This window comes from Pongo pygmaeus, chromosome 23 (genome assembly GCF_028885625.2).
Source record: "Pongo pygmaeus isolate AG05252 chromosome 23, NHGRI_mPonPyg2-v2.0_pri, whole genome shotgun sequence".
Classification (NCBI taxonomy): Eukaryota; Metazoa; Chordata; class Mammalia; order Primates; family Hominidae; genus Pongo; species Pongo pygmaeus.
Genome location: NC_085931.1, coordinates 48,389,549 through 48,416,108, shown reverse-complemented (window position 1 = coordinate 48,416,108; position 26,560 = coordinate 48,389,549). Strand labels below are relative to the sequence as shown.

The 26,560-nt window shown below is 58.1% G+C and overlaps 1 protein-coding gene across 10 annotated transcripts in view; it reads left to right on the top strand.

Moving 5' to 3' along the window:
- The first annotated feature begins 551 nt into the window (after window positions 1-551).
- Window positions 552-26,560, top strand: part of ELFN2 (extracellular leucine rich repeat and fibronectin type III domain containing 2) — a 59,682-nt gene continuing 33,673 nt past the window's right edge. For 2 of the 10 annotated variants that reach the window (XM_063663293.1, XM_063663292.1), the window contains exons 1-2: window positions 1,280-1,603; window positions 10,646-10,796. The gene's annotated coding sequence lies outside the window, so the exon portion shown is untranslated. Of the gene's footprint in view, window positions 639-720; window positions 1,186-1,279; window positions 1,604-9,582; window positions 9,686-10,645; window positions 10,797-23,580; window positions 23,659-26,560 lie in introns of those variants that run through there. The other 8 variants (XM_063663300.1, XM_063663298.1, XM_063663295.1 and 5 more) reach the window with 7 other exon arrangements.

Sequence of the window (26,560 nt, the reverse complement as noted above, 5' to 3'; positions counted from 1 at the left end):
AAGTACAGGGCCTGCTGGCAGCAGGCCTCTGACATGCAGCTCGCAGGGCCTCGGGAGGAGGTGCTTGCCTGCCCAAGCACCAAGGTAGAGGCCTCGGGTGCCAGAGCTTCTTGCATCTTCCACCTCCTCCTCCTCCCAGCATTCACCCCTTTGCAGGTGGCAGCAGGTGGCAGGGGCTTTGGCGTAAGGGGCCGGGAACTGGGCCTCTGGAAGGCTAATGAAGCTTCTCTAGCTGCAGATGAGCCCAGTATCCCTTGGACCTACTCCTGGAGGGGTGGGGAAAGGCAGTGAGTGCCCTGGCACAAGGTAGGGGAGCGTAAAGTCTAATACTGTCTGCAGGCTCCCTGTGTAACCTTGGGGGAATCATTCCTCTTCCGAACCTCAGTTGTCTGGCCTGTAAAATGGGAACGCAGCAGCCGCACTTCCCCAGTCGCCAGCGGTTGAACGCGGGACCAACCAGCAGGACGCAGGCGGCAGGGCATGGAGGTACAAGGCGGCGAGGGGGCCCATCCGCGGAGGCGGAGTCCAGGCGGAGGGCGAGTCCAGGCGCACCTCGGGCGGCCCCGCTGCAAGTTTGCCCCCAGCTGTTGAATGCGCTGGCGGAAGCCGGACCCGGACCCGGACCGGGATCCCGCGGGGTGAGCAGCGCAGGGGGCCGGGACCGGGACAGGGGTCCGCCGAGCCGGGGCTCGGGGTTCCGCCGGGCCGCCGCCGCCTCCCCGGGCGCTGCAGCCGCAGCGGCGGCGCCAGGCGCGGCCCCAGCCCCGCGGGCGTGTGTCTGCGAGCGCGCGTGTGTCCGTGGAGCGTGCGGCCGGCTCGGGGGGCGGGAGCGGGCTTGCTGCGGAAAGGCCTGCGGAGGGCACCGGGCGCGGGCGGGCTGGCGGACGGACAGACGGACACGGCCTGCCGCGGCCCCTGACGCGCGCCGCTTGGCCCCTCCCGGGCGCCCTCCCCGCCGAGGCAGAGGCAGAGGCGCGGCGGCGGGGAGGAGGGGGCGGCGGCGTCTGCGCGCACACGCGCGCTCCCAGACACACACACAGACACACGCGGGCCACCCCACGGCCACGCGCCACGCACCCCGCACCCACACTCGCGCTCACACTCACACTCACACTCATACGCGCAGGCCCCGCGGCCGCCGCTTCCCGGAGGCGGTGCTTGGCCCGGATCCCGGCTGGGGCTGGGGTAAGTGAATTCCTCCGGATCCGAGCGCCGCGACCGGGGAGACGGTGGGAGTCGGGGCTGGAGCCGGAGGGCACCCCCTCCGTCAGTGGGGGTGGGGCTTGGAGAGGGACACGGAAGGGGGGATGAGACAGGGAGAGCCACCCCCACTGTCTCCTGGGTCTGGGGATCCCCGTGAGACCCCCGGGGGACCACCCTGCGCGAGGGAGGTGGTGGTGGTGGCGGTGGGCGGAGGCGGTGGGAGGACACCGAGGACGGTCGGTGAGGTGAGCGTTTCTGGGGGTGGTGCAGAGGCTCGATGGTGGACGGTGTGCCAGCCGGTGCCACACTGCACCTCTCTGCCCTCATCTTTTCGAATCGGGGGCCCTAAGCCCTCTCTTTCACGGGGTGCTGCCGGGTCAAGGCATTCATCCTCTAGCTGGTAAGAGGGGTTGACGGGTGGATGTCTTCTAGGGGAAGGGGGGCCAGGGTGGGGCTTGACGACGGTGGGGTTGGTTAAGACCAGAACTGGGGGGTGGGGACCCTTGCAGAGGCGCTGGCCAGGGACAAGGAGGGAGGCAGCCCAGGGAGGCGGCATAAATCGCAGAGACTGCAGCTCTGGCAGGGCCGGGGCCACTGCCGTGTGTGTGTGTGTGTGTGTGTGTGTGTGTGAGCGCGTGCCAGTGTGTGTGTGTGCATGTGTGGGTTCCAGCAGCTGTCAGGGGACGGGGAGGGGGTGGGTGTGTTGGCCGGTGGGGCGCCGTGTGCATGTGGGGATTGTGCGTGCTGTGTGTGTGTGGTGTGTGTGTGTGTGTGGACATGGGGTGGACCCTGCTCTCTGTCTGTACATACACAAGCGCACACACGCACACTGTCAGTGGCCTGGCAGGATTTCCTCGGAATGTTTGGAGGGAAGCGAGCTGGTGTGTGTGTGTGCGTGTGCATGCACACTCGGGGAGCTTGTGTCCAAAGCAGAGGCCACAGGCCATGGTGTGTCAGGCGTGCCCAAGGAGGGAGACAAGAAGGGGACAGTGGTGCTGACCGCGCACTCAGCTGGGGAGGAACGTGGTACTCGGCACTTTCTACAGCTCAGGGCTCTGTGCTGTGCCCCTTCCCTCTGGACTCCTCTCACCCAGCAGCTGCGGCTGGAGGGCACTGCCTTGGTCCCTTGCTGAGACACAGGTGTTAGGCTGGAGTGTGTGTGTGTGTCTGGGCTGCGGCTGCCGCTGTCAGCAGGCCAGGCTGTCGGAGTCAGAAAGCTGGAGGGAGGGGGGTGCTGGCAGCACCTGGAGGAATGTGGTGGAAGCTGTGGGGCGCGGACTGCCCGGCGCAGTTACTGAGAGGCGTTTTAATATGCAAGCTGTATCATGAGACGGGACTGGGAGTGTGTGCGTGTGTGTATGTGTATATGCATGGCTGACACCCCTGTTCTTGTGGCCCGTGGACACCTGTGGGACGTGTCACGTCTGGGCCATCAGCAAAGCATGTGGCATGTGTGTCCCCTGAAAGGGGTGCACAGGCAGGTGCTGTCCTGATGAGCCGGGGGCCCTGCAGCTGTGTGGGTGGGGAGGTGGGTACCTCTGGGCCATCAACCCCTAGGCAGGAAGAAAGAGGGTTAATTGTGGGGACATCAGGAAAAAGTATGTATGTGACGTCAGTGAGAACCTCAGGTGTGACATAAGCTCCAGGCCGCAGGTGACGTCAGTGGGACAGTTTTGTCGGAGGTCACTCCCCCCAGCCAGAGCCAGAGTGTGTAAGTGTGATGTCAGGGGAGTGTGTGTGGCCGGGTGTGGTTATGTCCCTTGTATATGAGGGGTGGGAAGGGGAGAGGGATGGAGCCTTAGGATGCGTGGCGTGGTCCCTCCCAAGAGGCCCCCTTTCCCAGCATCCTGAGTGGGCATGGGACCCCCTTTCCTTAAGTCCTGCCCCCTGAGTAGTGCACCTTCCAAGACTGGAACCCCCGAAGGGAGGTTCTCACATCAACACCATTGGCTGCTGAACTCCTTTGCCAGGTGGGCCTGGAGGCCTCCGATGTGCTGCAGCCCCCATCTGACCTCCCCAGTCCCTGTTTTCCTCTTCATCCCAGCCAGGCCCACCACCCCTGGGTGGATGTGCTTTAATGAGTGAATGTGTATGTGAGTGTGTCAGTGCATGTGACAATAGAAAATGGCCATAGCCAGGGAGCGTGAGACCATTGGTTCGAATCCCATTTTGCTACTTTCTGTGTTTTGTGATTTAAGCGTTCACGTCGCCTCTTTGAGCCTCAGTCTCTCCTCTGTAACAGGGGGTGGGGGGTTAGAGAGGTGAAGGGGGTTAAGGAGACCATGGGCCTTGTGGGGGGCGGGTGCTGATGCCTGGCATATGGTGGGGGCTCAGTCCACGTGAGCTCTGTCCTCTCACCTCCTATCCCCCCAGCCCAGAGTAGCTGCTTTCCTGTTTTGGTTTAAGTCTAACTATGCAGAGGACTTTCTTTTCTTTCCTTGGATTTCCACGGCAGTTCTTTGAGGTGGGTGAGTTAGCCACTATTATGTGGATATTTGACCAATGAGTAAACTGAGTTCTGGCATAAGCTGTCTGTTGATTTCATGTGAATTCCATTCCCCCCGCCGCCCTCAGTGGCTACAGGGAGACACATTTGATTACCCAGCCCCTTCTCGAGGGGTACCCTCATTTCATGGAGAGACATGGAGCTATGAGGAATTGGGGGTGGGGTGCCAGGTGATGAGCCCAAGGCCAAGAGGTCTCTGGCTGGAGGAGAGGCTGCTCTTGACTCCCAGGTCAGTGCTCTCTTACTCTTCCACCCACAAGCTCCAGAAACAGTCAGCGTGATAGGAACGGGCACACCCAGCAAGCCTTCTCCAGTGGGGCATGTCTAGGGCGGTCACTGGGGGCTCCATGCCTGTTCCTCAATGTCCCCTGAGGTCTTGTAGGATGCCTGTTTTTGGTAGCAAAACTGGGTTCCAGTGACACCCCTGCCGCATCTGCATCCTGGCTGTGTGTGACAGAGGTCAGCCTCTCCTGTCTCTGTAAGAGGATGGTGGCAGCTTCTCTTGTGGGTGTGATGTGTGAGTGTGAAAGTGTGACAACCGTGTGCAGGGCTGGGAGGCACACGTTGCTGCTACCCTCACCTGCTCCGGCCACAGTGCCTGGGGGCCAAGCTCCTCTCTCTGTGCCTCCACCTGCCCCGTGTTGTGACATGTGCTGTGTGGAGTGGATGGCCGAGAAGTAGGATTGGCTCGAAACCTGAGCCTTCTTAGCAAGTCAGACCTCTTCAGGAGCTGTGTTAATCGTCTAGAAGATTAACCCAGTCCTCTGCCTCCTGCCGTCCCAGCCCAATCCCTGATTAAATTAACCTTCTCTTGGCTCAATTACCACCTGGGGCAGAGGCATTGACATTATTACTGGAGATGGTGTCTGGGGGTTGGAATAATTGAGCCCCCTCTCCTTCCCCCCAGCTCTGCAGACAGTCCCTAGGAAAGCCCCAGAGAAGCCCTGAGGACTGAAGAGCCACCTGGGCAGGCTTGCTTATGCCTGGGGTGCCAGAGGAAGGGTGCTGGCTGCACGATGCTGCTGATTGAAATAGTAATAACTATAGTGATAATAATAATAATGATATCAGCTAATATTATTGAGCCCCTACTGAGAGCCAGGCCCGGTTCGAAGCTCTTTATGGGCGGCATTCGTTTAGTCCCACAAAAGCCAGCTGCAGTAGGCGCTATTATTATTCCTCATTTTGAAGACAAGAAACAAGAGAGGTTACAGACCAGTCCAGGGCCACACAGCGATGGAACCAGGACTGGAACCCCTGAAGGGAGACTCTCACATCAGCACCATTGGCTGCTGAACTCCTTTGCCAGGTGGGCCTGGAGGCCTCTACATCTTGGCGTACCCCTCTCACGGAAGGCCCTTTCTGGGCCTTGCTTTGCTTATCTGTAAATGGGTGCAGTGACCCTGCCCTAGGGAAGCTGGGGGCGGGGGACACCCTTTGCTTCGGCTGCAAGGAGAGACAGGAAAGGAGGGGCCTCGTGGGTGGTGCTTGCATCTCAATCCCCACATCCCATTCCTCCTGCGCCCCTCCCCCACGGTGACGGGACACCCCCAAAGGCAGCCCCTTGCTCCCTGGCCCTCCCACAGTGCCTCGAACAGCAGCGCTTGGAGGGCTCCCCTGGGTGACGGTGGGGAGGTTGCCCCAGGATCAGTATCTTCTTCAGGTCCCGAGTCTATCGTGGCCTCAGCTGTAGCCCCCTGGACTCCCCACTTCCTGGCCATCTTGCTTGTGGAAAGGGCAGGGGCAGGGCTCCAAATCCAACCTCTTTTCCTCTCGGTGTGTGTCCTGGGCAAGTCACTTCCCCTCCCTGAGGCCCAGTTTCCTCAATGTGAAGTGGGGACAAAAGTACCAAATTCTTGGTTGGGCGTGGTGGCTCACACCTGTAATCCTAGCACTTTGGGAGGCCGAGGCAGAAGGATCACCTGAGGTCAGGAGTTCGAGACCAGCCTGGCCAACATGGTGAAACCCTGTCTCTACTAAAAATACAAAAAATTATTCGGGCGTCGTGGTGCATGCCTGTAATCCCAGCTACTCAGGAGGTTGAGGCAGGAGAATCGCTTGAACCCAGGAGGCCAAGGTTGCAGTGAGCCGAGATTGTGCCACTGCACTCCAGCCTGGGTGACAGAGTGAGGCTCCGTCTCAAAAAAAAAAACCTCCCCAGTAGCTGGGATTACAGGCACACACCACCACACCCGGCTAATTTTTGTATTTTTAGTAGAGACAAGGTTTCACTATGTTGGTCAGGCTGGTCTTGAACTCCTGACCTCGTGATCCTCCCTCCTCAACCTCCCAAAGTGCTAGGATTACAGGCGTGAGCTACCGTGCCTGGCCACAACAACAACAGCAACAATAAAACAACCAAAAAACAAAAAAACGAATTCTTAACCCTTCTGGGTTGTCCTAAAGGTCATGCTAAAGGTTAGGTAAGAGAAGACCACGTGTATAACATCCTGTCTGGCATTCGGGATGCCATTGTTTCCCTCCCCCTTCTCATCTGCTCCCTCTGTTCATTCCTGGCTTCCTGGAGGGGGTCTGCACGGTGCATGCATGTGTCTGTTTCCTTCTCATGCTTTTCACCCTCTGCTTTTCAGCCCCTGAAGTGCATGGGAACTGCTGGGGATGGGGGTGGGGCCTAAGGATGCATGAGAAGAGCCTGGGTGCTGCCAGCTCTTGTGATGTTTGTATACACTGGTCACCACTTCTCTCGGGGGAAGTAGGGAATGAATCCCAAGGCTGCCTGACCAGCCTGCCGTGGGCCTAGTCCCAAGACTCAGGCCTGACTCAGTTTCCCTCCTTGGCCTGTCTCTTATCCCTCTCCCTCTACAATTGTCCCTGAATCTTGGAGAGACAGAGGCTGTGGGGTCAGCCTCCCTGCCTCCCTCCTTTTCTGGCCCTTCTCATTCCCCAGTGGATTTCCTACATCTGCCTATTTCCTGTCTATTTCTCCCACTGCATGTCAGCTCTGTGCAGGCGGAGACTGGTAGGCCCTCAAAAAATACTTATTAAACAAATTCCTTTCATCTACATGCTACCGAGGATGGATCGCTGCATTTTGCATTCAGATGGCGCATGCACACACACCCTTATTAGCATGTTTCACCCAGGGAGAAATGCTGGGCCCCGGGGCTCAGGCAGGAACCCCCAGAGAAGAGCCCCTGCCTGGCAGAGCTCAGGGCCCTGGAGGAGAGGTGAGACACGGGAACCTCTGACAAGTGCCCAGCATGGGGTCTGCACACAGTAGGGCTTGCTTGACAGGTGATTCTTGTCCCTCTGTGACCTAACTGAGAGGGGGTTGCTGCTGCAGGCTGGAGGCCAGGTGTAGAGCGAGCCTCCCTGGCAGGGCTGGAGAGGTTGTGCCAACTTCTGCTCTGGGCTTTGCAGAATTCTCTCGATTATGCACCTGCTATGTGCCAGGCATCGGGCAAGGCACTCTCTGTTATCTTGTTTAATTTTGGCTGGAGGATTGTGAAAGAGGTCCTGCCTGCCCCTGGGTGGGGGCGTGCCATATGGAGTGACCGTGTGAGCAGGGGCCCGGAGGTGGGGAAGCCCAGAGTGGATTTTGAGAAGATGAGTCTGGACATGTAGTTTGAGGATCAACCATACTGGACCATCCATGCTGCGCCAAGAAATTGAGTAATATCCTTTTTGTCAGGGAGCATTAGAATCTCTGGGTGCTGGTTAAAATGCAGATTCTTGGGCCCTGTCCACTGAGATTTTGATCGGGAGAGTGGACGAGGGGAAAATTGCAGGAACTTGCAATTTTAATGCTTTCCCGAAGATTAATTCACTCACATTTGCTGGTTGGATGGCAGCTGCATGTTCCCTGGGGTCTCTGAGACTCCTCCCAGAATCCTCCGGAGCCAGCAAAGCCATCCTCATTTTCCAGAGGAGGAGCTTGAGCTCAGAGAAGTGCCTAACCTTCCACGCTACAGCAGCAAGACAGGGGCCAATACTGACTAATAATACTGGCTAATCATCTTCCGTGTTCGTTGCCTGCTGCTCTAAGCCTGTTTAAGGAGTCCCTCATTAAATCCTCAGAACGCCCCTCTGCATCATTCCTGTTGCACACATGAGGAATCGGAGGCAGAGTGTGCGGTCACGGGTTCGAGGCCGCACAGCTGCTAAAGCTAGGCGCGTTAGCAGCCTAAAGTGTGGTCGGGATGAAGTGGAACTGGAGCGGGCCTGCCCCAGCCCCTTGGACAGGGCGAATGCCCTCCCTCTCCCTTCCTGTGGAGCGTGGGCGCTGGTGGAGCTGAGTTTGCGGCTGTGCATGTGAGCAGAGGCCAGAGGCGGAGGTGGAGGTGAGGGCAGAGAAGCGGCGAAGAGGGCGGAGAGCAGTGAAGACGTCCTGGAGGAGGCGACGCACAGCCGCGTAGCTGTGGCTCGATACGGTCCATCCACTTGGCGGAGGCAGACCTGGGTTTGGCGGAGGCAGACCTGGGTCTGGCGGCAGGCTGGGATCGTCCGTCCGCAGGCTGGGATCGTCCGTCCGCAGGCTGGGATCGTCCGTCCTGGGGGCGCACGGGGCGGGTGCGCGATGGCTGCTGGGCCGGAGGAGGGGGCGGGCGGGAACTGCCGCGGACCTGGCGTAGTGGGGACGGGAGCGCGCGCTCGGAGCCCCGCCGGGGCCGCACCGCCACCCTGCCCCCCTGCCCCCCGACCCCGCCGCGCTCCCCACCTCCGCACCGTCCTCCGCCGTCCGCGGCTCTTCGAGGCCCCCGTCCCCCGCGGCCCGCCCCGCCAGCCTCCGGAACTTGCGCCCGGCTGGCCCGGCTCGCTCGGCTGGCCCGGCTTTCCTCCTTACTTGCCTGTGTTTAGAATTTGAAGCCGCAGCCCCCTGACGCTCGCAGCCAATTTCGCAGCCTCTGGGCTCTGCGCGGTGCCCGGGATCCGAAAGCGGCCGGCAGGGGCGGGGGCTGGCGGCGGGGCCGGCCGCGCTGGGTAGGGGCACAGGGGGCGACCGGAGCCAGGACCCGGCGAGTTGCTGGCGAGGGGGTGTGTGTGCCGGGTGAGTGTGGACGGCATGGGGACGCGCCGCGTGAACTGTCCTGGGAGCGCTGTGGCGTGCAGGCGTGGCTGTGCTGGGGGTGTGTTGGCACATGTGCATTGGCACGTGTGTCTGGGAGCGGTTCCCTGTGTGTGGGCATGCTTGGGGCATGTATGTTTTGGCATGTGTCTATGTTGGGGGCCCCGTGTCCCTGGGCACGTTTTTCTGGATGTGTTTGGTGAGCCTGGGGCGGGGCAGTCCACGGTGCCTCTGGTTTGTGCGTCTGTGCAGTGGCCGCATGCATTTTGGTACCAGCGTGGGCCTGCGTGTTGGGGAGTGTGTCTGTGTGGGGCGCCCCTGTGTTCTGGTTCAGCTGTGTGCAGTGCACCTTGGTCTCTAGGCCCACGGGTCTCTGGGTCTGTGATGTGCGTTTCTCTGCGGCGGTGGGAAGTTCTCCTGTGTGGATTCTGTCTGGGTGTGCTCTGGGAGGACTGGTGTATATGTGTGTGTGTGTGTGTTTGGGTATAGCGTGTGCCTCTGGGGTGCTTTCCCAACCCTGCTGGCTGAGGGGCTCAGGGTCAATTGTGTGCTCCCAGCTAGGCCTGGGAGCCTTTTCCTGGAGGAAGCCGGCCCTGCTAGTTCTCTGCCTTTGGGAGGGGGTGAGGGAGTTGAGGCAGTGTAGGGGGGAGGGGGGAAGGGAGGCCCGAGTGTGTGTTTATTTTCCGTTGGGCGCCGCTGGCTGCCAGCACTTGGTGGGTCTACATATGTTTGTGAATGGCAATGCCGAGGGGGCCGAGGTGTGAGCCCCTGCCTGCGGGGGAGGGCCAAGAGTACCATCTGGGCTGGTGGGGTGCGGGGCGGGACAGGGAGAGGGGCCTCCTCGGGAAGGGCTGAGTGTGTGTGTGCACGTGTTTGCACAGATGGAGGCGAGGTTCCACCGAGGCCCGTCTGTCTGGGAGCGCCTGTCTGTGCAGGTGGAGGTCAGCCAGGTACTGTGCTCTTAGGCTGTGTGTGAGCCCATATGGCGGGAAGGTGGGGCAGAGGCATTACACCTGGCTGGAAACAGGCTGAGCACATAGGGGAAGGCGTGTGCCAGTCCTGGCAGAGTTCCGAAGAGGAGAGGGTGTGCCGAGGGCGAGGGTGTCTTTGTTCCCTGGGGCCCAGCTGATGATGGGGTTGGGTGGCGTTGGTGATCCCAGTGACCAACAGGAGAGGAGGGTGGTTCGCCATGGAGGGAGTAAGGGCTGTGTGGGGGCACTGGGGGTCAGGGGAGTGTGAGAGTGTGTGTGCACACGCACGTGGGTGTGACATGTGTGACCGTGGCTATGAGTGGGGTGTGAGGCTGGGATGTGACTTGGGAGGCACCTCCAGGCTGTGGAGCCCAGTAGGGAGTGTGGGACAAGGTGAAGGGGTGGGAGTGGGGGCCCCTTGGTTCCCAGAAAGCTCACTCATCTGTGCCTGCTTCTCCTGCCCAGGGGCTTGAAAGAAGCCCTGTGGCCCCTGGCCTCTTCCCTGGTCCCTGAGCCCCATGGGTTACGATTGGAAGCCTCATCCCTCCATCTCTCCTACCTCATCATCCTTCTCTCTCTACCTCCATCTCTTCTCCTCTCCCTGCCCCATCTCTCCATCTCAGTGCCTTCACGTCTCTGCCTCCATCTCTCTCTGCATCTCTCCATCTCTCCCTGCCCTGTCTCCCCCATCTCTCTATCTCTGTCTCTCTCCATCTCTCTTCCATCTCCCTCCATTCCTCCTCTCCCTTTACCTCCTCTCTCTGTCTCACCCTGATATTCATTTGTGGTATATTCGGTTGCCATGGGAAACCCAAGAAAGAAGTGAGTGTACCCTTCAAGACTTCAGCATTTTTCCCTCCTCCCTCCCTCCTGCTGTCCCCCCTCCCTCTCCTCCCCTTCTCTCCCTCCCTCCCGTCTCTCCCCCTCGCCTCCCTGCAGAAGGAGAGGACTTGGGTGAGGAGCTGCTGCCACCCGGGCTGGGCCAGGACCTGAGATCTCATTGCTACTTCTTCCGCTGCTGCCTGGGGGACCTTTCTGAGACCCAGGTCGGGGACAGTGCCGGAGGGGCCTCCTCTGCTGCAGACATCTGGTAAGGACAGGGTCCTTTTGCCTGTGTGTGTCGCTGTCCGTGAGCATAGCTCACATGACCTGGCCTTGCAAACCTGTGATGTGGCCCAGCCTCAGGCTTCTGTGTGTTCCTTCTTGTGGGCCCGGCCCCTGCCCCCAGCCGTGGGCACCCCTCCCACCTAGCTTTCCTTCCACAGGGCCTGTGAGGCAGCCTGCAGAGCGGCAGGCCTGTTGGGAGCTAAGACAGGCCCACTGGGGAGGGTGGGCAGGAAGCCCCTGTTGGCTCAAGGACCCCAGCTCCTGCCCCATCACCCGGCAGAGAGGCTGAGCCAGGCCTAGTCTGCACCCCAGCAGGTCAGGGGGCATCTGTGCACCTGCTGGGGGTGGAGAGCCAGCTTCCAGGGGAAGGCCTGGGACAACATGGTGGGGGTCTCGCTCAGGTGGGGGTCTTTCCATTGTAGAGAGAGAGGCTGGAAGTGAGCCGGGAGCAGGGGAAAATGCCAGCAGAATTGATATGGGGCCTGATCCTGTGTCATTGAATTTTGGAGGCACAGGGAGAGCCGTCTGGCACTAGGAGGCCGCAAACAGGCAGACGGGCAGGCAGAAGGAGCTGCTCTGTCCTGGCTGGGGCTGGTGGCTGCCCTGGAGAGGAGAGGAGAGGCTGGGGCTGTCACCGAGGCTGTGTTGGTGGCGGCCACGTGGAGGGAGCTGTTGTCCAGGCGGCGCTGAGTGACGGTGGTTGCCGTGGTGAGGGAGCCGCCTCTGTGGCATTGTGGTCTCCGTGGAGAGAGGAGGAGACAGAGGAAGGAGGCTGGCTGGCTGCGCACAGTGTTGGTGGTTGCTAAGGATAGGGAGATGTTGTCTCCAAGGTGCGGTGGTCCCCACGTGGAGGGGCTGTGGCTGTTGAGGTGTTGGAGGTCCCCAGGAAAGGGGTAGTGATGGGTGCCCTGAAGGGGGCTTGTGCAGGGTGGTGGGTGCGCCCTGGAGGACGGAGGAGGTGTGGTGGGGGAAGGGCTCCTGCAGGGGACTTGGTGTTGCTGTCACAGGCTGAAGTGGGGGTTCTTGGTGGCGGAGGGCTGGGGAGTGAGGCACAGTGGGCGGGTCTGTGCTTATCCTGCCTGCCCCTGTGGACAGACTGGAGACCCTGCTGCACCAGCGCGTGCTTCCTCCCAGCACCGCCACCCAGCCCTTCCCTCCGACTTCTATGGCCATGATCTTCCCACCTCTGCCTCCTTGAGCCCTCTCGCTCCCCAGGGCCTCTGATCACATAAGTCTCTCATCTGGGCACATGCTCCTTTCTTGCCCCCAAGTGACTTTGTCCCCATCCGTCATGTTTGCTGAGGACCTGTTGACCCAGTGCCGTTCTCTGGGGGGACCAGCATTGGTATCTGCCTTTGAGGAATCAGACAGGGGAAGTGACTTGCCCAAGGTCACCCAGCAGGCACGTTCTGGGAAGCATCTCCCTCCCTGAGTGCCGGACTCAGCAGGCCTAACTCCTTCCCTGGGGGAGCCTGTCTCTCTGACACCGTTGAGTCCTCTCTCTCCCCCCAGTCCCCAGTGGTTCTCCTGAAGCAGCATTTCATTCAATTACTAACAACAGGAAGCTGCACAGGAGAGCAGCAAGTTCTGGGTTTGCAACCTGGCTCTGGTTTTTACAGTGGAGGACCTCTGGCCTCAGTTTCCCCCTCTGTAAAATGGAGATGAAGCACATGTCTCCCAGGGTGGCTGTTATTTGGGCTCATGGATGCGATGGCTCCTGGTATGTAATAGACTCTCAGTGACTGGGAACCACCACCACCATCATTATTACTTTTTTTTTTTTTTTGAGATGGAGTCTTGCTCTGTCACCCAGGCTGGAGTGCAGTGGCACGATCTCGGCTCACTGCAACCTCCGTCGCCCGGGTTCAAGTGATTCTCCTGCTTCAGCCTCCTTGAGTAGCTGGGACTACAGGTGCGTGCCACCCCGCCTGGCTAATTTTTTGTATTTTTAGTAGAGACGGAGTTTCACAGTGTTAACCAGGATGGTTTTGATCTCCTGACCTTGTGATCCGCCTGCCTCAGCCTCCCAAAGTGCTGGGATTACAGGCGTGAGCCACCGCGCCTGGCCCACCATCATTACTTTTAAAAATCGTTTTAAAATGATTTCCTGACACACGTGGGGAAGCCAGATCTCACTAGAGTTCTGTGGCATTGTACCTTTCCCCATGACCCTTAGCAGTGGGGGTATGGTCCTGAGTTCGTGGTAACAGGAACGGGGACAGAGAGGCAGAGAGCCTCCTGACAGGCACATAGTGCCCTGGTGGCTGAGCCAGGATGGAGCCAGGTGTGGCAGGCTCCCTCTCTGGTGCTCCTCTCCTGCCTGCCCCAGGGCCTGTGTGTGCACTTTCATCAGGCGAGCCCTGTCCCCACAGCCGTTGCCTGAGCCCCTGGCCACTGGTCTCCTTCGTGGGACTTGAGTGCTCTGAGCTGCTCAGCCAGCCCTGGCCTAGGGCACCGCATGCCAGGCATGTGGCTGGTGGTGCCCTGAGAATAACCAAGTCAGGGGAAGCCTGTCTTGTCTACCATTTTGGCATCACCAGGGGGACAGGCCAGGCAAGGGACTGAGAGTGATGCCCAAAGAGGGCCATTTGAGAGGCCTGGGAAATGACAGGTGACTGTCTTTCAGGTGATGAGGGCCTGAGCTGAGATCCCAACACTGCCACTTTCCTGAAAGCTGCCATTGGGCATGTTTCTCCACCTTTCTGGGCCTCAGTTTCTTTACCTATACAATGGGGATGATAAGAATCCCTACTTCACCTTGCTAGAGCAAGGCCAGGGGACAAAGTAAGGCACAGGGCTTGGCACTGGGACGTGCTCCAGGTGGCAGGTGCTAACATTTCAGGGTGACCTGGGAAAGAGGAGAGAGGGCTGTCCTGGGTGGCCTCAAAGGGCAGGCTCAGACCTTGGTTCATCCTAGAGACGTTCTGACAGGCTGAGCTGTCTTGGGATGGGAAGGGGGAATGTAGTGAACGCCCTTTGTAAGTAAGACCGCCCAAGGCTGCCAGGAGCATGGGGTTTGAGACCACTAGACTTAGGTTCATGTCCCGATGCTGTCGTTTATGGGCTGTGGGATCTTGGGAACCTCAGTTTTCTCACCTGCAAAATGGGAGAACTATTAATGGAAGTAGGGTTACTTTAAATGAATGAAGGAATGTGGAAGAGACCTAGGATGCACTTCAAGCTGCATCGCAACCTGGTTTCCAGAAGAGGAAGGCAAGGAGCAAGGGGTTTGGGGGGCTTAGAGTAATAATGCTCACAGCTGCTGTTTATTGAGCATCTGCTATGTGCCAGGCATTTTCCCATAGGCTCCAGCTCTCATTTGATTCACTGGCCTTTGACCTTGCTGTTCCTTCTGTGCTCACTGCTGCTGTCCTGGCTCAGTGCATGTCTGTCCCCTGTTCTGGTTAACTGTCACCTCCTCAGGGAAGTCCTCCCGACCACCCTGTCCCTTGCCCTTGGCCTCCTCCCTCTGGTTTCTTAAAGCCCTTAACACAACTTGATACTGTTTTATTTGCTTGCTTACTCTGTGCCCTCCCACCACTGTAGAGTATCAACTCCCTGAAGGCAGCTTTTTTTTTTGTCTCGTTCTCTGCTCTATCTCAAGTACCTTGAATGGGGCCTGGCACATAGTAGATGTTCAATAAATTTGTGTGACTGCATGGATAGGTAACCCCACCAGCCACCCTGGGAGGTCAGTCTCGTTATTCCCATTTTACACAAGAGGACAGTGAGGCCAGGGAGGCCTGGTAAGCTGCCGTGGGTACACAGCAAGATGTGAGTGGCAGGCCTGGCATTTGACTCGAGGTCCAGTGCTGTCTTCTGCTGCTGTATACCACCTTGCTGGGAGGCCTTGCATTTCAGGCTAAAGAACTTGGACCTGACTCTGGATGCCGAGTCAAAATCACAGATTCTTAGGGAGTGCTTGTGCCACAACGAACAGCTTTTGGTAGCAGCCTAATTGTCACAAGAAATCAATCCAGATGCTCACTAGCTGTGTGACCTCAGGCATATTACTTAACTACTGTGTACCTCAATTTACTTGTCTGTAAAATGGGGATAATATCTAGGCTGGCTTTTAGGAGGCAGTGGGCTTTGAGCTTTGATTTGCGGGCTTGGCTCTGAGGCCTCCTCCCTAGTGTTGCCATTAATGGGCTGTGGGATTTTTTTTTTTTTTTTGAGACAGGCTGTTGCTCTGTCACTCAGACTGGAGTGCAGCGGTACAGTCATGGCTCACTGCAGCCTTGACCACCTGGACTCAAGTGATCCACTCATCTCAGCCTCCTGAGTAGCTGGGACTATAGGCACATACCACCACACCAAGCTAATTGTTTTTTTTTTTTTTTTTTTTTTTGTAGAGACGGGGTCTCGCTGTGTTTCCCAGCCTGGCTGTGGGGTCTTGGGAGCCTTAACCAGCCTAGTCTTAGGAGACTTCACTGCCGGCTGTAGAGGGATTTGAGACTTTGATTTTGGAATAGGTAACATTTTAAGTGCCTGGGACAGGTCATTTTCTACCCTGCCAGCCTGTGCCCTCTTACCCCCATTTCTGCCAGCCCCACCTCTTATCGCCCTAGGGCAGAAGAGGGAACGAAGGAGAGAGAAAAACCAGTTTAGACTGAGCACCTCTTCTGTGCCGGGATTTTCTGCCTGTACCCTACCCCATCTGTGGCCACAGCAGCCCCTGCAGCATAGGGAGTGTCACACGCGGTTACGAACGACCAAACAGAGGCCTGGAGAGATTCTCTTCCAGGGTGCAGAGCAGGATTTGGACCTACGCTCAGAGGTCCCCACCCACACTGTGTCAGGGGAAGGGAGAGAGGAGGAAGTGGGGAGCGTGGTTAGGGGCGCCTGGCCCAGGCCCACTCCTGGGTCACCTGGGGAGGGGGGCTGCTAGTCCCAGCCCTGCCAGGATGAGCTTAGAGTGCCGGGCTCCCAATGCCAGAGGCTGGACCTGGAGGGGCTGTGGAAGGGACAGACCGCTCTGCGAGCCGGACCGCCCACCCCGCTGGCAGCCGCGCCAGTCCAGGAAATAGATCTGGCCTTGTGCGTGGTTGTCCTGGTGCCTTGCTCAAGACCCCATTTGTCTGGGGAGGAGAAAGGGGGGTCTGTGGTGCCCAACAGAGGTGGGATTCATGGACAGGGCCCGGTGGTGGGAGGGTAGCCTGCCTGGTACTGGCCAGGCCTGGAGGAGCGCCAAGAAGAAGGGAGAGGAGGGGCTGAGGTGTGGCCTGGGGTCCTGCTTGGCCCCTTGGGGCAGAGTCCTGCAATCGGGTAGGGGGCTGTGTGGATGGAGGTGCTGGAGAAGGGAGTCCTGGGACCTCTTAGTCTTTGGGAAGGGGAGTGAGTGCCCTGTCTGAGGGAGATAGAGCCTCAATTCCCAGGAGCCTCAGTCTGAGGGTGGAGGCACTGTGGGTGTGCTGGCCTCAGTTTGCTTTCTTTCTTTTTTCTTTTTTTTTTTGAGATAGAGTTTTGCTCATTTGCCCAGGCTGGAGAGAAAGCTGAGATTACAGGTGACTGCCACCATGCCCAGAAAATTTTTGTATTTTTATTTTTAGTAGAGACGAGGTTTCACCATGTTGACCAGGCTGGTCTCGAACTCCTGACCTCAAGTGATCCACCTGCCTCGGCCTCCCAAAATGCTGGGATTACAGGCCTGAGTGTACAGCTGAGGCGCCCAGCCTCAGTCTGCTTTCTGAATGTCAGAGGAGAGATGGTCCACTGAGCGGAGGTTCCAAGAGCTCTGGGAAGACTTTTTTTTTTTTTGGAAGAGGTAGTCCCTGAGGGCTGGGAGTGGTTGGATTGGGGCAGGGGCGGCAGGAAGGCCTGTTTGGTGATGGGAAGTGAGGCATTTTGAGTTAGATCCCATGACTGAGTGGTCACATGTCCCGGTCTCAGTTTTCTTATCTGTGAAATGGGGATATTGCCAGGCTCCTGGAGGGGATGGAGTGAAATAGGGTTGGAGATAGGAGTATCTGCACACAGTAGGCCCACAGGGTTGCCGGGGGCTGCGTGAGAAGCTAGAAGCTACTGAGAACCCATAGCCCCATCCCTGTCTCCACACTGGGTCACAGCTCAACCCACCCAGCATAGGAGGTAGGGTGCCCTCTGTGCCAAGCTGGGAGGCAGAGATGAAGGGCTGTGGAGCCCCTTCCTGCCTCCCGCTTGCTGTGTGAGTCTTGCTTGTCCCGCACTCTCTCTGGACCTCAGGCAAAGGACAGCCCCTGTCCTGGAGGACATTGTCTGAGGTCTGTGGGGGCACACAGACCTTCTCCGCTTCCCCTCCTCACCCAGGGCTGGGACTCAAGGATGGAGGTGGGGGCTTTCCAGGGACCCCAAGTATCATCCTGGGAAGAGACCGGCTACAGAGAGGGGTCGGCACTGAGGTGCCCTAATGGTGGTGGCTCAAGGGCCCTTGATCTAAGCAGCGCTTCTGGGGTGAGGCCTTTGCTGCCCCGCTAGACACTCCTTGGCTTGGGGGTTGGAGGTCAGAGTGGAAAAACTCCTAGGCTGCAGGATGGGGCGACGCAGTGATCAGGCTCGTGGGTCCAGCTGTCAGTTCCCTATTCTACGCATGACAAGTTGCCCCGCCTATGTGTGCCTCGGTGTCCTCACCTGTCAAATGGGAATAAAAGTAGTACCCACCTCCCAAGGGTGACACTGAAGCACTTGGTACCACGCCTGGCATGCAGTCAGGAATGCTAGCTCTGGGCTTCTTGCTGGCTTTCCTGGTGGTCGGAGCAGGGAGGCAGGGCTTCAGGGGCCCTTCTAGAGTCACCTCTGAGGCTGCTGGAGACAGGCTGGGGCCTGTGGAGTCCTGGGTCTGGGTGCTAGGTCAGGAAATGTGGGGGTATCTGCCCCTGTGGCCCCTCCTGCTGCCTGCCGAACAGGATGTTGTGGAAGGAGCCGATGGGCTTTGGAGTAGACGCGTGGGTTCCATCCCAGCTCATTCATATTCATCCCCCGCTGGCCGCGGGGCTCTGGCCCGATCATCCTCTGCGCCTCGGTTGCTTCGTGTGGTAACATGGGATCAGGGCTGTGATGGGGATTAGGCGAAATGAGGCAGGAAGACGGCAGTATCCACACCTGTGGTTTCCGGTCAGTGCCCGGCTCGTCCCTCTCCGATTTGATGCTGGGGCTGATGGAAGGGGAGGGAGGGGCTTTGGGAGTGAGCTCCTGGCTGGGCTGAGATGGCAGCTGACCTGGACACTGCCCTCGGCACCATCTGGGGAGAGGGGAAGCGGGGGCTTGACAGGGAACCAGGACCCCGGAGTGCTGGAGGGTCGGAGCCAGCAGGTCTCCCACCCACTGCCCGCACTCGTGGGCAGGCTGCAGCCCAGAGAGGTGAGGCACTGGCTCGGGGCCACACCGCAGTGAGTGGCCAGGCTGAGGGTGGAGCCTTGCAGGCTTTCCTGTTGGGCACTTTCACTTCCCGCAGCCCCTGGACCAGCCTGAAGTGGCTGCTCTGAGCAGGATCACCCTAGGGCCTGAGCTGAGCTCATTCGTGCTGTTGCTGTCTCTTTCCCTGTCTCTTTGTCTCTGTCTGCCCACCCGTCTCTCTGACTCTGTCCCATCTGTTTGCCACAGCCGCCTGTCTCTCCCTCAGGCCGCAGGAGGAGGGAGCTGGCTGGACAGAAGCTGGGCACGCATGGGCAGGTGTGTGTGTATGTGTGCGCCCTCGTGATCTTTGTGCATTTGCTGGGTTTTGGAGCATGTACGTGTAAAACAATGCACAAGTATACAAACCCCCTTATACTGGTGAACTGGCACATGCTCTCGGCGTGCACAGCAGAAAGGAACGGGCCACTGCCTGTTCCCAAGGCCTCCTCCCCAGAGGCTGTCACTGGCCTGTGTTTCCTGGCACCTACAAACACATGTACACCATCTGTTCTTACCCAGGAGGGATTCTCCTCGCAGCTGGCCCTGCACCCGCCTGCAGCCCCTGACTGTACCCTGAGCACCCTCCTCAGGGGTGTGGCGGGACCTGGGTCCTAATCCACTTTGGAATGGGCTTTTCTTGAAAGGACATTTCCCTGTTGTGAGTGCCTGGGCTGTTTGCGCTTTTTCTACTTTCACTCACTTCAGATCTGAAGTATCTGACTTCAGAATCAAGCTCCTCTGACCCGGCATGCCGCCCCGGGGCATGGGTGGGCTGGTTTGTGGGGATCTGCTTCCAAGGCTAAGTGTGAATGTCTGGGCTCCTCTCGCTGTTGGCTGAGCACTTTAGGCAGGAGCCCATTCTGGCTGGGATTCCTGCCTGCGGGCTCCCTGGGACTTGGGGAAAGGTAGGGTGTGGGGGTCCAGGGCCAGGACCCTTGGCTGTCTCTGGGGACAGAGTACCTAGGGACTTGGAAGGTGGTGCTGGGAGACCACGCTGTTCCCTACTGTTCTCCACCTGCTGTGTCCCAGGATCACTGGGCACTGGGCTCCTTGGGGCCACGGGGAGCTGCTTCAGGGCCCAGGAGCTTCCCAGGGTCCTTGAGTGTCCACAGGAGTGCCCGGGCCTTCCGGAGCTGGGGGTGGGGCCGGGTAGGCGAGTGCCAGGCACAGAGGAGGGAGGTGCAGGCGATGGAGCAGGGTCTGGGGCCTGGCCCCTGGCCTGCGGCTCTCATCCCTTAGTCTTCCTCACAGGCTGTCTTTCCGCCCTGGGGCTGAGTCTGGGCCAGTCCTGGGACTTTTTTCTTCCCTTGGCCAAACTGGAGATTCCTTGATGCTGTAGGGCGAGAGCACTGGACAGGGAGTCCTGAGTCCAGCGTTCGAATTGCAGCTCTGCCTCTTGCCTTCTGTGGAACCCAAGTGTCAGGCCATTCACAGAGTCAAAGGGAATCATATCTTCCTTTTATCAACACACCATGTGCCAGGCACTGTTCTAAGAACTTTATAGAACTTAGCAAAATCCTCACAACAACCCAGCAAAATAGATACTGTCACCATCCCTACTTGACAGGTGGGGAAACTGAGGAACAGAGAGGTTAAGGATCCTACCCACGGTCACACAGCGACTTGGTGATGAAATCAGGATTTGAATCTGGCCATCTGAACGTGACTGCCTTGCTGTGTTGGGCGCCCTTGGCAATCCCTGGAAGGCCAGTTATTGGGCAGAGCTGGTCCAGGCAGGTCCCCTGGTTTGAGCCTTGAGAGTGGTCCAGGAAGAAGGCCCTGGCACATGGTAGGGGTGGTAGTTTGGGATCAGGCCCGATTTGAGTGCCTAGCTGATTATTTACTGAGCAAGTGACTTCACCTAGCGGAGCCTCAATTTCCCCATCTGTAAAACAGGGTTAACAGCAAGCACTTCCTTGGCAGGGCTGTTGTGAGAATTCCGTGCAGTGAGGCTCAGGTGCTCAGCACATGGTGGGCTGCTGCGAAGGCCCCATGACCAGGTGGGGGGGAGGCAGTTCAAGGGACGCCTGTGCCAGCAGAACTAAGTATATCCCCTGGAGTGCGGGCCGCAGATCCCGTGACTGGGAGCTGGCGGGCCCTGGGGTATGTGATGCCCCACCCCTCTCATCATCAGGCACATGCCTGTCTATCTGGTACATCCATTGTGCAGCCGGGCCCAGGACTGGGGACATGGTGGTCATCTGTCTGTGTATGTATAAATGTGTGGGCTAGACCGCAGCCCCTGAGGGGATCATGCAGACATTCTCATGCACACACCCGGCCTGGAGAAACTCGTGAGAACTCCTGCTTGTGGGACTGAATCAGCCTTGGACAGCATCTCATCCAGCTCCCGTGCTGTGTGCATGAAACGGAGGTCCAGAGAAGGGAGGCGAGTTGCTCTGAGGCTCTCAATGAGTTGGGATTATCTGCAGTTTAACTTCTGGGTGGGGCCTTTTCTTTCTTTTCTTTTTTCTTTTTTTTTTTTTGAGATGGAGTCTCGCTCTGTTGCCCAGGCTGGAGTACAGTGGCGCGATCTCTGCTCACTGCAAGCTCCGCCTCCCGGATTCACACTATTCTTCTGCCTCAGCGTCCCAAGTAGCTGGGACAACAGGCGCCCGCCACCACGCCCGGCTAATTTTTTGTATTTTTAGTAGTGACGGGGTTTCACCGTGTTAGCCAGGATGGTCTCGATCTCCTGACCTCGTGATCCACCCGCCTCGGCCTTCCAAAGTGTTGGGATTACAGGCGTGAGCCACTGCACCTGGCCGCTGGGTGGGGCCTTTTCTAAAAAATGCTGCCATAAGCCCGACCTGGGGTGGCCCCATCGCTTGCCCACATCCTATGGGTCGACTCTCTACAGAGCATGTTCCTGTGTCTGCCAGTGCCAAGGCACTTGTTTCTTGATTTCCGTGTTTACTCCCTGGCTGCCCCATCACAGTGAAAGCACCGTGAGGCTGGGGACCTTGTCTGACTTGTTCGTGAATGTGCCTGTGGTACCAGCACAGAGCCGGCTGCATGATAGTAGGTGTCCAACAAGCATGTGTTGAAGAATAAGTGGCCCTGTGGTCACGTCTGAGATGATTTCTAAAAATCGTGCCCTCCAGCTCGCTTATGGTACAGCCTGAATTTCAGAGGGGCAAGGACTTTCCCAGAGCCTGAGCAGGGAATTGAACGCAGGCTTCCTGGCTCCCAGTCCCGAGCCCTCTTGTTCTGGTGTGCTCATGTACACATATGACACACACACACACGCACACACACAAGCGCACACAAAGGCACACACCCAGTAGGCCATGATCCAGAAGCTTCCCTCTGATCATTGCTCAATTATCCAGCCTCAAATTGTCCATCTGTCCTCTTGGCCAAGGCCATGGGCTGCATGCCTACTGGGGCACCTGTTCTGGGCCTCCCCCGAGCCTGTCGCTGCCCGGAGGATGGGGCGGGAACCCTGGGAAGGTGGGGCTGTCCAGGTGACCACAGGTGCATTCCCTGCTTTGCCCAGTGGACTCTGTCTCCTGCTTCTGACCGCGTCTCCTTCATCCCACCCTGAAATCCCACCTGCCCAAGCCTCCCGGTCCTCCTGCACCACTACCCTCCCATTGCTGGGCTCTCAGGCTTTAGGGGAAGGGGGTGTCATTCCTAAGGACCAGCTTCCCTCTCAACCTCCCCCAGGAAGGCTGCCCTAATGCCCGGGAGGATGGTAATTAGTATGAGGCAGGCTGATTAGCTCAGAAATTAAGTCTTTGTTTCCCTCGCTCCCCAGTTTCCCTAATTGAGCAGATGCAGAGCGGGGGACGGGGAGGGGCTGCTAGTGGGTCACGGGGCTGGGGCGGCACACGCGTGGCTGTGTGCTTGCTGCAGGGGTGGTGGGAGTGGGGGGCGGCATGGATGGGAGGCACTGTCTGGGGGTCCCTTTGCTGTCTGCCCTTTCCCTGATGGGGGAGCACCAGGGAGGGTCACCTGGGAGTGAGTCCTGAGATGTGCAGCCCTCTGGGGTGTGATTGAGCTGACAGGCACCACACCCTGGCACTCTGTTGTGAGTGCTTATATGCAGTGATTCGTTCCCGTGTCCAGGTCTTCATATCCAATCACTGATCATAACTGCTGTCACTTGTTGAGCACCTGCTGTGTGCCATCACTGGACTGGACAACTTTCAGGTACCACCTCATTCAGTCCTCGGGACAATGGTGCAGATAGGGGACCCTTGTTTTTTATTTTTCATTTGTTGTATTATTTTATTTTTCGAGACAGGGTCTCACCCTGTCGCCCAGGCTGGAGTGCAGTGGTGCAATCGTGGCTCATTGCAGCATCAACCTCCTAGGCTCAAGCGATCCTCCCATCTCAGCCTCCGGAGTAGCTGGGGCTACAGGTATGTCTCACTATGCCCAGCTAAGTTTTTTAAAAACTTTTTTGTGGAGACAGGGTCTCACTGTGTTGCCCAGGCTAGTCTCAAACTCCTGGGCTCAAGTGATCCTCCTGCCTTGGCCTCCCAAGGTGCTCAGATGACAGGCGTGAGCCATTGTGCCTGCCCAGGACCCACCCCCCTTTTTTTTTTCCTAAAGGGAGGAACCTGGGGCTCAGAGAAGTGAGATGACTTGTCCAAGGTCACACAGTTCGGAGAGGCCAGGAAAGGGTTCAGATCCAGGTAGTCTCATGCAACCCTGTCTCAGGCTAACTGGGCTGTTTGGGCTGGGAAAGGGGATCCTGTGATCATGTGGTGGTCAGTCCAGGTCCTGGATGCTAGGTTGAGGCCTTTGTCTTTCTCGTTTGTTATTCGGGCATCAGCACATCCCCCTTCGTGGGTCACTGGGAGGAGCAGTGACAATAACTGTAATAATGACAGCAGTGATGAATTATTTAGTGCTTGCTATGTCCCAGGCAGGTGGCCCATGCCGACATGTTTTCTTATTTCATGTTTACAGTGACCCCATGAGCCATGGGGTTGATACCTTCACTATCCCCATTTTACATTTTAAGAAGCTGAGGTGGCCGGGCACGGTGGCTCATGCCTGTAGTCCTACCACTTTGAGAGGCCGAGGTAGGTGGATCACCTGACGTCAGAGGTTCGAAACCAGCCTGGCCAACATGGCGAAACCCCCTCCCTACTAAAAATACAAAAATTAGCCAGGCATGGTAGAATGCACCTATAATTCCAGCTACTCAGGAGGCTGAGACACAAGAATCGCTTGAACCCGGGAGGCGGAGGTTGCAGTAAGCTGAGATCATGCCATTGCACTCCAGCCTGGGCAAGAGCGAGACTCTGTCTCAGAAAAAAAAAAAAAAAAGCTGAGGTTCAGGGAGGTGAGGGGCCTCACCGTGGTTCCACAGTTAGTAAGTAGGGGACCCAGGATTCAGCCCAGGGCCTGACACTCAGCCCTTCCTTCTTGATCACCAGCAGGTAGCTGGAACTCCTGTGTCTCTGGGGCTCAGCTAAGGATCTAGGGGGATGGCCCTCCTCACAACAACCTATGTGGTAGGTATTGCTTTTATTCTCATTTTACAGATGGGGAAGTTGAGGCTCAGAGAGGTGAAGTGGCTTGCCAAGGATCCCATAGCTGATGAGGTGTTGGGTTCGGGCTTTGAACGCAGTTGGGTGTGGCAGGCTCCTGAGCACCAGCATCCACTCCCAGCTACACCTGTCCCTGAGCGCTGACCCTCCCAGCCCGGGTGTCAGCCGCTGCTCTTGGGCCAGCATTTTAACAGCTGTGTGCAAGGGTTGCCTGAGTCTCTATCCTCTGCTGTCACCTGCCTCTGGCTGTAGGACATTGCGTGTGGCCACCTGCTGACTGGTCACTCCTTTTGGGTGTTCCTCTGACCCCTAAAGCTCAACTGGTCCCACCCGGGCTCTGCCTCTGTCCTCCTGCACTGCTATTTGCCCATTCTCTGAGGCTCCCTGTTCCAGGGCTGGCACTACGCTCACTCAGCCACCCACCCAGACCCTGGGTGGCATCCCTGAACTCCTCCGTTGGTCTCTCTCTTCATCCTGCCCGACTCTCTTCACCAAGCCTGACTCAAATCTGCCTTCATGTGCTCACCCTGCTGTCCTTGCCTGCACCCTCCAGGTCCGTCTCGTTGCAGCCTCCTCACAGGCTGCTGGCGCCATTCCCGCCCCTCCGATGCATTCTGAACCCTTCCATTGGTGTCACCTCCCCAGCATGTCACTGGCTCCCCACTGCCCTTGGGCCAAGATCCAGAACCTTGAGATCTGCAAGGAGTTGGCTCGGCCTCAGGGCTCCCTCTCCTTTTGACGTTCCATTTATCTAGATCTCAGTTCTCCTGACCTTGTTCCAGTTCCTCAAAAGTGCCACCTTCTGGGTGCTGCATACGTGGTTCCCTCGCCAGGATCACCCTCAGCAAAGCCTTCCTGGACCCCAGGACAGATGAGGCCCCTCAGGTGTCCATGCGCTGCAGACATCCCTCTCTTTCTCCCAAGAGCCCTTTGAGGGGAGTGGTGTGGCCCATTTTACAGACGGGGAAGCTGAGACTCAGAAGGCTAAGCTGGCAGCCAAACCCAGGGCTCTCTCATTCTAGGGCCTGTGGTCTCCTCGGCGTGTGCAGGTGTGTGTATGCGTGTGCACACACGGCAGGCACTGCCGACGGCTGGCTGTGTGAGACCTCGTTTGGGCTGAGATGATGAGCCTTGTTGGGAAGAGGAGGTCCCGGATGGTCTCTGGGTTCCTGGCCTGCCTTTTCTGCCTTTTCCTGTGGTGGGGGTGAGGGCATGCTAGGTGAATTTGGGGCGAGTGTCAACCCCTCGCTAGACCCCGAGGCCGCAGCCTCCCAGGCCCTCTCGCTTCTCTCCCTTTGCTTCAAAACAAACACCCGTGAGCCCAAACCGCCCGTCCAGCCAAGGCACAGATGGAGTCGGAATTAATTAGTCCTGTTGCCAAGGCAACCGGGACCCAGACCAGGATCCAGTCTTCTCTCGGCCCACCCCCACCCTCCGGCCCCTCGCCCGCCTTGCTTGGCCCTGCCCCTTAGGAGCCTGGCCCCGCCCTCTGCCCTGGGGATGCCCTCGGGGACTCCTCCTAAATCAGGAAGGTGGTGGTAGGGATGTCTAGAAGCTGGGTTTCACTCTGGGCTTGGTGGGACCTTGGGCAAGTCCCTGCAGTGCTGGGAGCCTACCTTTGTACTGCAGAATGAATGGATGGACAGGTGCACCTGCCTGAGGGTGGGGGCAGAGCATCATGGAGTGATACGTCATGGGGGACTTGAGACTGGTGAGAGAGGGAAGAATGAAAGCGGCCTCAGCTTGGGATGTTGTTGGGGAAGATGTAGCTGGTAGTCACTGGGATAGGCTGGGGCTATGGCTTTTTCTGCTCGATGCCAGCAGGAGGGGGCAGTTGTGGGCAAGTGAGGCATGGTCTCTGGCCTGGGCCATTCTTGGAAGTGGGCTCAAGTGGAGGATGTGGAGGAGACCTGAAGGGAACAGGCCACCTCTAACCCCCGTCTCCTATCTTTCAGAGTCCCCAGTGCTGTGCTCGGTACACAGCAATGCCACCCTGGCTTGGCATGCCTTGGGTTGGCTGGGACGAGGCCCAGCGCGTGCTCTGGCTTCTGCTCAGCCTCCTGACTGGTCCTGGGACCCACCAGGCCCCTGGAGGCTGAACACCATCTCTCCTGCCACCTGCGTAACTGGCCATTTATTTGCTCCTCCAGCTGCCAGGGAGGCTTCCCTGAAACTGTCGTGGTGGCGCAGGGGCTCAGGAGAGAAGACAGGCTGGGACTGGTGGCTACACTCTCACATTGGCTCCACAGCCCCTTCCTTGGGAACTGTGGGCAAGTTGCTGCCCCCCTCATGAGCTTCGGTTTCCTTATCTGTCAGCTGGGCCTAGTGATGCCTCTAATGAGATCACCAGTTGGAAAGGCTTTTGAGGGGCAAGAACTAGGGGTGGGAAACTCAGACGCTCACCGGGGCTGGGTCACTGCAAGGCGCACGTCTGGTCTGTGTAGGGCAATAGGGTGTGGTGGGGCCTGTGGCAAACTCCAGCGGTCAGTTTGGATGGCATCAAAACTCAAATGTGTGTCAACACCGAGTCTGCCAACAAAACCGAACCACAGGCTGCCTTTGGAGCTGCCAGCTTGCCCCGGAAGGCAAACTCTACAAATGGATTAACCGGAGGGTATTTAACTCTTCTTTACATAATAGCATGGGCTAACATTTATTGAGGGTTTGCTCTGTGCCAGAGACAACTAAGCACTTTACTTGGATTATCTCCTCTGATCCTCCCAGGAACCCCAAAGCAGGCAGGGTGCAGCTACTGTTCCTACTTTGTAGATGAGGCAATTAAACCACAGAGAGGTTAAGTCAGGAGCCCAAGGTCACACAGCTGTGGAGGAGGGAGCAGGGCTCACTCTTGGGCCTTCTGATTCCT